The 14,065-nt window shown below is 44.9% G+C and overlaps 1 long non-coding RNA gene across 1 annotated transcript; it reads left to right on the forward strand.

The window, feature by feature from the left end:
- Positions 1–2,263: 2,263 nt before the first annotated feature.
- LOC120966094 (uncharacterized) lies at positions 2,264–5,001 on the forward strand. The gene is made up of 3 exons (XR_005759138.3): positions 2,264–2,819; positions 3,035–3,904; positions 4,682–5,001. It is a non-coding gene; the product is annotated as an uncharacterized lncRNA (long non-coding RNA).
- Positions 5,002–14,065: the final 9,064 nt, after the last annotated feature.

The following is a 14,065-nucleotide window of genomic DNA, read 5'->3' on the forward strand; positions in this document are numbered from 1 at the left end:
CTCCAGCTCCGTTCCCCATCGCTGTCCTCCCTATGTCGTCGTCCCATCATCGTGGCGCGGTCGTGCGTACATTGCTAGCAGCGAGACCAACGTCCCATCCCCAGCAGCGAGACCAACATCCGAGCTCCAGATGTGTGGCAATCAGTTTGCTTTACATGTTTGTGGATTTGTACTCGGGCAGATCTTTCTACACTTTATCAGGTTCCGACGATGGTCGCCCTGATCAAGCTTCCTACCTTCCGGTTTGGTTGATCAGGAGATCATTGAATATCACGACGGATCCAATCGACGACCAATGTAGTCACACAGAAAGCTTGGCATCTGCACATGGAACATAAACACTTGGTGTTAGAACCACTGCCGGTTGACAAGACCCTTGATGTGGTCAAGATTAGTACAAGTACATGCTTTATTTTATTGATGCTTTTCAACAGAAACAACTGAAATTATTAGTGCTGGAAAAGTGTAGCATCAGTATAAAGCTTCAAAGTGTGTTGGTCCTCTATCAGAAATTTTCCGGTATGTCAAACATTGTGTCATTTCGGTTTCAGGTTTTGGGGTTGGATAGGGCCATAGGGGGCCTATTTGACAGAGAATTACATCATAATGCATCCTACATAGCTGCCTGGATGAATTATGGTACAACTTCAAGCTTCTTTTCACCTGCTTGTTGTATTTAAGGGTTGACAATTCTCCATGAAATTTATTTGCAAGTGATGCTCTTCAGGTAACTTTCAGCCGTTGTAATACACGGTTCTTTATTTTAAGCCTTGATACTTTCTTATACTAGGGAAGATAAGGTTTCCACTGCAAGCCATTAACCATGTTTAGCTACACATAATCAGTATCCAGTTCAGGACAACTTGACTGTGATATGGTTAATCTGCAATATATAACTCGCTGCTCAATTCTTTGCTCTTAGTCTATGAAGAATTGCATGGAGGAGGCTCATAGAGCCTCTACTAGAGTTGACCATTGGCCGGTAAATCCATCAAGGAGGAGTGAGGTTCTCCTCGAGGGATGACATCGGTGGTGAGGCTCTCCTCCGGTGATGGAGGGGCGGGCATGTGTGCACCATGGAGAAGCAGTCGGTTCTGGAGGAGAAGGGGAGGTGCTGGTTGCAGGGTGTTGGAACTGAGGTAGCCACGGGGATGTCCGAGCAGAACATGCTCATCGACGCCACCTCCCTCACCTTTGCCATGTGCTATTGTGATGTGGACCAATCTAAACAAATTTGTCAGTTAGTTTGTCTATCTTTTCAGGGATAAACTTCATTAATCAAAGCAGCATATGTTGGAGAACGTTGATTTGGCTTTCGTTTCAGTAGCTTTGGCGTCTGGCGGTACTTGGTTCGGCAGAGCTGTGTGAGTGTCGATCTGCATAAGTTGTGTGATTTTTGCCAGGCCGACTCGCTGCGTCCGTGGGTGTCGTTACCTCCTTGAAGGTTCCTTCGTGGTCGCTCCCTGTTCTTCGTGTTGCTCCGGGTGAAAACTGGATCCTCGGTATCGGGCGGTGGTGTCGGTGTACAAAAGTAGGGACCCTATTTATACCCCTTTACTTGTGCACGGACAGTTAGAGCCGCACCTACGGCCACGCTTGATGGGGCAGAAGAGGCAAGGACGCAAGACCACCAGAGCAGTGCTCAAGACCAGAAGCATGAAGAGCAGAAGGGCGAGGTGAACCCCCCCCCCCCCCCGGGCAAGGCCCTTGCCGGGGTGGCCTCCACAGCCCCGGCAAGGCACCAACGAGGCTGGCACCCTTGAGCCTGAGAGTTCCGACACCATCGATAACATTGGAACCAAGGCTCAGGAGGCGCCTCCATGGTGGCATGCAGATCCTTGTGAAGGCAAAGGGCCTGCGAGGCCTAAATAAGAACCAGAAGACAAGACAACATCGAGTCTCCTTGCCGAGGATGCCCACGAGGCCCCGGCAAGGCTCCTGCTGAAGATACCCACGGGGCCCCGGCAAAACTCTTGCCGAGGGCGCCCGCAAAGCCCCGGCGAGACCCTTGCCAGAAATATCAGCAAGACCGTGGCAAGGCCTTGCCGCCCCGTCGCCGCCCCAGCTCAGCGGCCGAACCACCAACTAAGAAAGTACGTGGCTCCTAACACTACAAGGAATCAATTAATACATGACGGATTTCCGGTGACGTTCTAGGAATCCGTCATGAACTGACCTAGTACGGCCCCAAAGCCCGCCGAAGCCCGCTGGAGCCCGTCTAACCCATTCCTCATATAAAGTCTAACCCTAAGCCTCTCCTGCCCCCATCTCGTTCTCCCTCCCCCGCCGCCACCATCACCTTCTTCCTTCTCCCAGATCCACTCCTTTCCGTCCTCCGCACACCCACCGCTCCGACGGTCTCTCCTTCGTCGACCCAATCCCCACCTCGCAATCCTAGTGGCAACCATCACCCCTCCACACCATCGTGTACCTTTCCGGCTATCCCCTCCCCCTCCGAACTATCTTCACGACGATGGTTGATCCGCAGCATGTGCAGCTGATATGCCGAGTTTGACGGCGGCAACAACCCGAGTGATGAGATCCGCGTCTTGGGCGCGCACAGATCCAGCAAGGGCTCAACCCCTGATGTTGGCCTTGTCGGAGCGGAGCGACCGTGCGGTGTCCGGTCTAGGACAATGGTTCACGGGAGGCCGTAGTGTACCCTAGCCGCCACTAGATTCCGGTGTGGCTCCCGCCCCGTCTGTTGGCTTCCTCGACACCATGGCATCATGCTGCTGCTTCGACCACATGTCAGGTTCATTTGCCTAAGCTGGTAGCCATAACAGCCGTTCGTGGGCAAGGTGCGAAGCCTAAGGCTGGTGCGTGGCCTCCCTCTTCAATCGATTGCTTAAGCTTGGCTACTGCCTTCTACAAATCTTAGGGTGTTGTGTGTGCATGCTGACATGGAGGCGGCAGCGGCTATCTAGGGCTAGGTCGTGTGTGCGTGCAGCAGCCGGTGTTTTGTGTTTGCAGGTTTCCTCTCTGAATCTTTAAATCTTTAGCACTGAATTTTCTCTGTATCTTTACACTGCAGGGTACCCAGTAGAGACAAAAGGCACATGTTCGTCAACCGGCTGCACTGTGCTATGTGGGCTTCTATCAAGATCTAATTTTGTTTAATTTTCTACCAAGATCTAGTTCAGTTTAGATTTTTCTGTCAGTTTGATGTATCTTTCGCGAAGTCAATAAAATTAAGTGTTTATAATGCATTCAGTTTAGTTTTCTATCAAAATATAATTTAGTATGAACCAATGTAATCAAGTGGTGAATAATTTCATCAAATAGGAGACATTATTTCTGTTATTGTATTAATATGGCGACATGTTCTGTTTAAAGTTTTCTCCATACACTTCTGTACATATTGTAAACTGCAGCTCGGTGAATATATATAACCAGAATTAAGTTAATCTGAATCTAAGAAGAAAATTACATCGGTACAGTGTGGCAGTCCTACAGTTATAATATAGAGGTTTGAACCTGTTCATTTGTTTACTAAGGACATGTAGTACTGCTACTATTAGTTGTGCGCCTACTAGTACTAGAACCAATGCCACGTTAGTTCACTCTCCCTCAACCTGGAGGCACACACCAAGCTAGAACTTGCCAACACTGTGACACACATTTCTTCTTCAACTTGTGTTGCCTCCAAGCCAGGTCGCCCTCCGCAATAGTTTTGCTGACAAGTAAGGGTTGATGTCTACTGTCTGATCCTAAATCTGTTCCTTGTTGTTTTCCCTTTTTTACAATCAATTAACACTGTAATCTCCGTGATTATGATCTCTGTTTTTTGAGATGTAGGTCTAGGTGGTGCTGTAGAAGTCGTGCCGCTGCATGGCGCATAATAGAGCTCTCGAGAGGGCGGCTGCGATAACTATAGTGGAGCTGCTCCGTGATCAAACCAGGGGTTGGTTCTCTACTGCCACTCCTATGATTTCTCCAGTATTTCCATTCACCAGCTCAACCTCTACTGAAGTGCACCTATTTAGTTGATCTAGTTCTGAGTTAGGCACTTTTCAAAATGGTGTTATTTTCTACTAATTTGTTTGTGCCCCTTGGTTCTTGGTGGTGAATTTATCATCTCATGCACTTGAATTAAAGTAACCCCAGCATTCATGTTAAGAGCAATAACTGATACATCCTATCCAGTATCTCTTAAGAGAACCATTTGCCACTTAGTTCTCTAGATTTATTAGTGGCCACGGCTCATAGTTTACTTGTCATGCAATTGTTTTTTACTACTGTAAGTGCCTCGGATAAACACCTAGTTTCATGTGTATACTTGTTGATACATGAAAAATTTGAAGCTTACGCCCGCCAGGTCGATGAGTAGCTGATGAGTAACGGCTTCGCTTCATTGATATTGTTTGTTAGTGATGCTATTTTCTCGCTGGGTTTAATATGGCCTTAATAACTGCTGCTGTGTACTTGTGTTCTTGATGTATGTTCTATTACGCTGTCGCTTATATGTCAACTTGATTAGAGTTTCATTTGACCCACTTTTATTTGGATTAATTTTAGGCAGCCTCGTGTTTATTTTTTTTTGAAGTAGATACTTTGTTATTCTCATATGTAGGCATGGTAAAATTTAAGAATTTTGGACAACATGTAATTTATTTATGAAGTATGTTCTAATTCTCTTATTTCTACCATCTACTATCTAATGTTGTTGCAAATATGTTAGGTACGATTTGGTAGCGGGCTTCTTGGTGCTGGCCATCACAATCCTCTATGACATGATACTTACCATCAGGAGGGCCGACGACAAGAACCTGAATAATAACCTCAATAGTATCATATGTTCTGTTGTTGTAAATTGGATTGTACTGGTTCCTGACCTTGTTGTGTGATACATTTTGTCAATATATTCTGTAAATTATCGTTTCATGGAGGATTTTGTAAACTGATGTCGTGTAGATACCAATGGATGACTGCATATTGAATATCCGTGTAATATATGATCACACTTTGGAAATACTTAGTCTTGGCCCAGAGTTGGTATTATGATTTGTGTAATGCATCATGGTAAAAAATCATGGTAAAAAATGTATTGATTCAAAATTGGTGCGCTAGATGTTTGCTAGAGGAAATTTAAATTGTGCCTAAATACATGATGATTTCTGTGACGGAATATAATGTCCACGTAGGCAGCCACGTCATTCCAATTGGTCGATCGAAAATCCTAGGCGGCGTTGGTCCTGTGACAGTTTGTTCCGTCATGATTGTTTGGGCCTGGGTGGGCTTGGGGGCAGATCCATGACGGTCAAGGACTGTCATGGAAGGCCTGATGTCAAATTATGACACGATATACATGATGGATTACAAATCCGTCATCGCTGGGCACCCATGACAGTTTTGCATTGATCCGTGACGGACGAGGACCGTCACGTATTAACAGGTTTCTTGTAGTGTAAGCCAACTAGTCAAGCACCTACGTGGTGGCATGCAAATCTTCGTGAAGACCCTGCCACCACACCAGCTCAGCAGCCAGCCAGCCTACATGGCGCTGCATGCCTCGTTGGCCTAGACGCGTGTCGGAGCAAGGCGAAGTGTCGACGGACGGGATGGGCTTCGTTGACGTCCCCGATAAAGCAAGAGGACACCTAAGTACACTAGTAGAAAAAGGGCCTATTGTCCCAGTTGGTAAGGGCCTTTTGTCCCGGTTTTTGAACCGGGACTAAAGGGTCGTTACTAATGCCCTGACCCTTTAGTCCCGGTTCTTACACGAACCGGGACAGATGGGCCTCCACGTGGCTGCTGCGGCCAGCCCAGGCCGGGGGGACTTTGGTCCCGGTTGGTGACACCAACCAGGACCAATAGGCATCCACGCGTCAGCATCTGGCTGGAGCTGAGGTTTTTGTTTTTTTAAAGGGGCTGATTTAGGGGTTTTGGGGGTTAATTTAGGTTGTTATTAGGTAGCTATAGAGAGAAGTGTCCTCTCTTATATCTCCGTGCTTGGTTTACCAACGCTACGTACTGCTATGCCTAAACATGGCTTAGATTGAAGTGAAGGCAACATGTGGTGCATGTCGAAAGTAATACTAATCCTAACTTGATCAAGTTTGGATTGTACTACTTCTGACATGCACCACATGCATGTTGCCTTCACTTCAATCCAATCCATGTTCATTTCACCCGCTGATATATAATAACTCTTCATGCGCGCATCATGCATCATCATATATAATAACAAGTCCTACTAATCATCATCATACAACTTCTACTCGTTATTAATAACCAGTCATACGATCATCATCCTCATAGTCATCGAACCAACCCTACTTAATTGTTCTTAGCACATGATCATCAGTATTAGGTAGGACCGAAATACCCTCTTTAAGGTAAAATAGCATAAAACAATATAGACCCTGACTCTCCATTATGGAGAATGGAGATCATCCTGTCTTCAATTCTTGCGCTTCGCTTCCTTTTGCTTCCAAGAACCTCCTTGCGACTGTCCATATATTTTTTCCATTCTTTGATTTGCATGTCTCCACTTCTTTTAGAAATCCGGTATGGACAGTTGAGATTCGTAGGATGACCTTGTCGTATGTTCAAAACATCAAGACTGCCATTCTGATACATCAAATGAGGCACACAATCCTCTGGGATTATCTGTTGAAAAACATAGTAATAACTTCATAGTTAGCAATGATGTACTAGTTTTAGAAGTATGCAAAAGATGCACGAATGTCGTAATAGTAAGAAATCTTACCAGGGTATCTCCATAGTAGTTACCGTAGTTCAACACGTGCACTAGTGGCACGTATTGACCATAATGTGGAGGAGTTTTATAATAGATATTGTAATTCTCAAGATCAGTACAAAATCCGACCAGATGAGTTTTCTCCTTATAAGTTAACCCGGAGCCATCGGTGTAGTAGGTTCTGTCTACCATGTTCCGCACATTGTTTGAACAATCAAAATAAGCTGTCAATGAAAATAAGCTGTCAACTATTTTGACATGAACAATATAAATTAGCTAATAACTATGTTTGAGAAACTCACATAGCGGTAGAATTGGAGGCGTATCAACAAGGACCCAAATGTCCATATTGTCTTGCTCGATGTCAGGATCACCAAGATCCATGGTGACAAGCATACCCTCATCAAAACCATACATCTTGCAAAATGCTTCCCAATTTTTGCAACCAAAATGGGTTACGCTCTTAGAATTATACAGATTTACTTCAAAATCTATCTCATGATGGGTCCTTAGGTGAATTTTCTTTGTTTCCATACTTTCATGGTCTTCAAAACCCATCCTCTCCAAGACGTAGCGTCTTGCATGGCATGGGATAAGCTAGCCGAATTGTAAAAGATGAAAAGTACACGTTGAAATAGTTGAAGTCGTGCTTAATTACGAAAAAATAACACTTGTCGTCGTTGCGTACCATTTCAACATTGAAGGTCTCCTCCAGCTTAATACTGAAGCGCCGATCTTCGTCTAGGTGAGGCCTGTCGCACTGACCTCGGTCGTTGTGGCACCAGTCGCACTCCCCCGGGAGACTTTCGTCATCCGAGTATGACATTTCCTATGTTCATAATTCAAATATTAAACGTCTACAATTAAATATATGTACTAAAAAACCTGAGTTAGATCATTATTATTCATCACGGGTTGACTATCAGTTTGTCGAGTCTTTTCTTGAAAACTTTCAGCTCACGTGGTGTATACATTCGACCGTTGGTGATGGTCGCTCCTCCATTTGTTCCCGAGTGCATTACACCAAAATGTCTAGCACACGGGAACAAAGGAGAAGCGACCCCCACGACAACAGTCGGGATTCTTCGTCCTCTCATATATATATGGTGGAACTCTCCCTCACTGATTCCTCTCTGACATTTGCTACCGTCGGTGATGGTATGGTAGCTCCTCCTTTCGTTCTCGAGTGCATTACACCAAATTGTCTAGCACACGGGAACGAAGGAGAAGCTACCCCCACGACAACAGTCGGGATTCTTCGTCCTCTCATATATGGTGGAGACTCGACAGACTTACAGTCAATCCGAAATATCGTTTAATTATCTTTCTAAAAGAGGATTTGGCTAGTCTCACCTCGATGTCGGAGGGGGCGGTGACGGGGACGACGGCGGGGATGATGGAGGGGCCGGGGGCTCCTAGATTTCTGCGAAAACAAAAACCCTATAAGCTATCAACTAATCATATGCATACGCCTTGCATGGTGCTCTCCAATTTTAGCATTCAAAGTAGGAGTAGTTTTCCACTTTGAGCATTCAATAAGCAAAATCAAATCACAAAATAAAGTAGTATTCAAATTAGGATGCATTCAATTATAAGCAAAACTACATCATCTCCATGCGTCCGTACATCGTCGAATATTATCACTAATACACCTCGAATACTATCATACATATAGCATCGCTAGTACAGCTAGAACAGTAGCGCCCGACGGGTATCGGCGCGGGCGGTGGACACCCAAAGGGACGGAACCATCACATGATCATAGCTCCAGTGAGATCCCTGAAGAACCTGCCAGGTATTGTCGAACCTGCCCTCCAACGCAACCATGTAGCGACGGACGTGCTGGTCCTCCTCGCTGACACGGTGACGTACCACCTCCGCGGTGTCCGGAAGCCTCGGCACCGTCACTGGCCCACGCGACCGCCACCAAACAAGGATCGGGTCAACGACGGGCTGGCTCTTCACCAACCTACGCCCACCGGAAGGTAGCACCTCCCAAAACCAGCCCGGCGGAGCCCAGTCCCGGACATGGCCCCTCTGATCAAGCCGGCCTCCTCCGCCGAGTCGACGACGAGGATGCGGGATAGGCATCGCCGACGTCGATGCGGGATTAATTGCTTGAACTAAAAAAATAAACTAGTTCTATTAATTTTCTTGCTAAAATAAAGTAGTTCAACTAGTTCAACTACTAAGCACTTACTATAAATAAATAAAATAAAGTAGTTCTTACTAAAAATAAACTACTTCTATATATAGTAAAATAAAGTAGTTTTATCAAATCAACTAGTTCAACTACTAATTAAGCACTTACTATAAATAAAATAAAGTAGTACTTACTAAATAAACTACTTCTATGTATAAATATATAGTAAAATAAAGTAGTTCAACTAGTTCAACTACTAATTAAGCACTTACTAAAAATAAACTTCTTTAACTAGTTCTATTATATTTAACTAGTTCAACACAATTTTTTTCTAAATATGCACATATATATACATAAATTGACAAAAAACATCTAATTCAACTAATCTAAAATACATGGAAAAACATCTAATTCAACTAATCTAACTAATTTTATTAAACACTTACTAGTATATATACATGGAAAAAATACATATACAAAAAAAATAAAAAAAGGATTCGGGGCGGCGGCGGCTCATAGTGGGGCCGGCCGGCTAGGGCGACGGCAGGGGCGGCGACGTTGTGGTCGGCGGACGGCGTCGGCGTGCAGAGGATCCGGGCGGGCGCGCGGAGCAGGGCACGGGCGACGGCGACGGCGGGGGCGGCGCACGGCGTCGGCGTGGGCTCCGGGGCGGGGGCGACGGCGACGGCGTCCGGCAGCCTGGCGGCGTCCTCTCCGCGCGCGTCGTCTGGGCCGAACTGCAAGATGCAAACCAAAATTTTCACAAGTGTGCCTTATATACATGAAGCTTTAGTCCCGGTTCTTGTCACGGGCCGAGACAAATGCCCCTCTTTGGTCCCGGTTGGTACCACCAACCGGGACTAAAGGCCTCTTTTCAGCAGCCCAACCGGTACTGACCAACTGGGACCAAAGGGTCGGCATTGGTTCCGGTTGGTGCCACCAACTGGGACCAAAGGGGGGCATTGGTCCCGGTTCGTGGCACCAACCGGTACCAATGTCCTGCGCCTGCCAAAGTCGCGGTGCGGTGGGATGTTTAGTCCCACCTCTCTAGCCGAGTAGCGGCATGACCTGTTTATAAGCCCTGCCCCGCCATCTCCATTGAACTCCTCTGAACTGGAGGCCTCTGGGCCTAATCTTGAACTGCTATGCCTGTGGGCCTCCTGGGCCTTCTGCGGGCCTGAATCCTGGCCCATGGATGGGTTTCTAGTCATATTCAGGCCGTGGTGGCCCAGTAGGTGGCATTTTTTATTTTTCCCAGTTATTTTGTTTTCTTTTTTGCTTTATTTATTTTATTTTGTCTCTACTTACAACAAAATACTTATTTATTTTATTTTATTTTGTTTATAATTACTTATTTATTTTACTTTATGATAATTCTTTTTGCTATTAAAGTTTCTATCAAAAAAGTTATTTATGAAAATTATTTTTGCTTTTAATGATTTTGAATAGAAAATACTTTGATAATTTTAGTTGCATCAATTTTATATGATTTTAGTTTCAATAATACTAGAGGTTTCTTATAATGTTTTGAACAGAAAATACTTTGTTAATTTTAGTTTCATAAATTTTATTAAAGTTTATTTTATTTTGTTTCTACTTATATATTTTAATAAAGTTTATATTATTTTGATTCTAATTACTTATTTATTTTATTTGTTATTTTTCATGCATCATTTTTCACGCATTTACTCGTCTGTTACAAAGGGATTTCATTTTTTAAAACGGACAATCTCTTTCAAAGTATTAGGATTTCATACGGAAACTCGTCTGTTACAAAGGGATTTCATTTTTTAAAACTTATTTGAACTCCCGAATTTTTGTGTGTTCAAAATGCACCATTCAAAGCCACATCATCATTTTTCAATCCTTTCTGACTTCATTTGTTATTTTTCATGCATTTACTAATTATTTTGAGCTATAAGACCCTAAAATTGAAAAGCATTTCAAATGAACTCTGAAAAGGTTGAAAGTTGGCATGGTATCATCATTTCATCCACATAGCATGTGCAAGAAAGTTGAGAGGGTTACGGCAAAAGCTGGATGCACTTCGTGTACAAAACGGACAATCTTTTTCAAAGTATCAGGATTTCATGCGGAAACTCATCTGTTACAAAGGGATTTCATTTTTTAAAACTTATTTGAACTCCTGACTTTTTGTGTGTTCAAAATGCACCATTCAAAGCCACATCATCATTTTTCAATCCTTTCTGACTTCATTTGTTATTTTTCATGCATTTACTAATTATTTTGAGCTATAAGACCCTAAAATTGAAAAGCATTTCAAATGAACTCTGAAAAGGTTGAAAGTTGGCATGGTATCATCATTTCATCCACATAGCATGTGCAAGAAAGTTGAGAGGGTTACGGCAAAAACTGGATGCACTTCGTGTACAAAACGGACAATCTCTTTCAAAGTATCAGGATTTCATACGGAAACTCGTCTGTTACAAAGGGATTTCATTTTTTTAAACTTATTTGAACTCCTGACTTTTTGTGTGTTCAAAATGCACCATTCAAAGCCACATCATCATTTTTCAATCCTTTCTGACTTCATTTGTTATTTTTCATGCATTTACTAATTATTTTGAGCTATAAGACCCTAAAATTGAAAAGCATTTCAAATGAACTCTGAAAAGGTTGAAAGTTGGCATGGTATCATCATTTCAAAATGAACCATTCAAAGCAGAGACTGATTTTGAATGGTGCATATTCAACACACAAAAAGTCTGTAAAGATCGCCAACCCCAACATAAAAAAATGAGCATAGATTCGCCTATAGAGAAAATTCAACCTAAATTCATAATAAATTTCAGAGAAACTCACTATGAATTTAGGTCAAATTCCCTGTATAAGGGCATCTATTTTCATTTTGAGAGGAGCTCAACAAGGCAGAGAGGGACGGGCTTATAAACCGGTGTGAGCGCCCTTCGGTTGGCGAGGTGGGACTAAACTCTGGCCGCAACGAGGACCAACGCTTTAGTCCCGGTTTGTGGCACAAACCGGGACTAATGGTCATGGGCCAGGGGCGAGGCGCATTGGTTCCGGTTCGTGCGTTGAACCGGGACCAAAAGGTCCAGACGAACCGGGACTAGTGGCCCACGTGGCCCGGCCGGCCCCCTGGGCTCACGGACCGGGACTAATGCACCCCATGGGTCCCGGTTCATGCGGAACCGGGACTAATGGGCTGGCCAGGCCCGAACGAAAGCCCTGTTTTCTACTAGTGGTAGTGCATTTAATGCGTTTTGTCTTGTGTGTTGGGGAACGTAGTAATTTCAAAAAAAATCCTACGCACACGCAAGATCATGGTGATGCATAGCAACGAGAGGGGAGAGTGTGTCCACGTACCCTCGAAGACCGAAAGCGGAAGCGTTGGCACAACACGGTTGATGTAGTCGTACGTCTTCACGTTCCAACCGATCCAAGTACCGAACATACGGCACCTCCGAGTTCAGCACACGTTCAGCTCGATGACGTCCCGCGAACTCCGATCCAGCAGAGCTTCACGGGAGAGTTCCGTCAGCACGACAGTGTGATGACGGTGATGATGTTGCTACCGATGCAGGGCTTCGCCTAAGCACTGCTACGATATGACCGAGGTGGATTATGGTGGAGGGGGGCACCGCACACGGCTAAAAGATCAATGATCAATTGTTGTGTCTATGGGGTGCCCCCCTCCCCCGTATATAAAGGAGTGGAGGAGGGGGAGGGCCGGCCCTCTCTATGGCGTGCCCTAGGGGACTCCTACTCCCACCGGGAGTAGGATTCCCCCTTTCCTAGTAGAACTAGGAGCCCTTCCAAGTAGTAGGAGTAGGAGAGAAGGAAAGGGAAAAGAGAAGAGAAGGAAGGAGGGGGCGCCGCCCCTCCCCCTAGTCCAATTCGGACTAAGCCTTGGGGCGCGCAGCCTCCCCTCTCGCTTTCCCCTAAAGCCCAATAAGGCCCATATTCTCCCCGGCGAATTCCCGTAACTCTCCGGTACTCCAAAAAATACCCAAATCACTCGGAACCTTTCCGATGTCCGAATATAGTCGTCCAATATATCGATCTTTACGTCTCGACCATTTCGAGACTCCTCGTCATGTCCCCGATCTCATCCGGGACTCCGAACTACCTTCGGTACATCAAAACACATAAACTCATAATACCGATCGTCACCGAACTTTAAGCGTGCGGACCCTACGGGTTCGAGAACTATGTAGACACGACCGAGACACGTCTCCGGTCAATAACCAATAGCGGAACCTGGATGCTCATATTGGCTCCCACATATTCTACGAAGATCTTTATCGGTCAAACCGCATAACAACATACGTTGTTCCCTTTGTCATCGGTATGTTATTTGCCCGAGATTCGAGTGATATGAGTGACTCCACCATATGTGACATTGAGCGCATTTCCTATGAGAGGATGAGTGTGACCACCACTAGCGCCACACTTGAGAGCATGCCACACATCCTATGTGAGGTTGAGAGCCATTTGAGTGACTCCACCAACCATACGAGTGGACGCATCCTTGAGGGAGTGAGTGAGCCACAACACTTAGTGAGTGAGGTAGTTGACACGGCACCTGTGGCCACTATGTTTTCTAATGACTTAACCTCTACTCCGAGTGTGTTTTCTTATTTGGTGCTAGGTCTCCTACATGACGACATGCCTATCCTTGACGAGTACATACCTCCAATGGAGACGACGATGGCCATGGTGGACGATGAGGCACCCCCCACATGGTTCCATCAAGATGAAGACGACCACGACTTGGTCTTCGACACCTCACCTACAACACATGAGCGATGCTCCAAAGGTAACATAGGTGATGGTGCTTCTCTTGTCCCACTAGTGGACTATCTCACCAATGATTGCTTGCATGATGTTGACACACCTATTGCCATGCTTCATGCTAGTGCGACTTCTTCATGTCATGACTTACCAGTTTATGATGAATATGATGATGAGCATGTTGAGTTGCCTAGTTGTGATGCTATGCTCCATAGGATATCATGTGAAAATTCTATTGGCCACTTCATGTTTGACAACCCATTGAACTTGTCATATGCTATGAGTGAGATATCCCATATTACATCATTTCAATCTCAACATAGTAACTATGCATGCCCCATTAACATAAATCCCATTTGCACTTATGGCATAGATGACGAGATGATGGTCATTGGCTTTTGTTTTTCATGTGATGATATTGCCATGCTTCCTTTACATAATTTGCG

The sequence above is a fragment of the Aegilops tauschii genome, chromosome 6 (genome assembly GCF_002575655.3).
Source record: "Aegilops tauschii subsp. strangulata cultivar AL8/78 chromosome 6, Aet v6.0, whole genome shotgun sequence".
NCBI classification, from domain to species: domain Eukaryota; kingdom Viridiplantae; phylum Streptophyta; class Magnoliopsida; order Poales; family Poaceae; genus Aegilops; species Aegilops tauschii.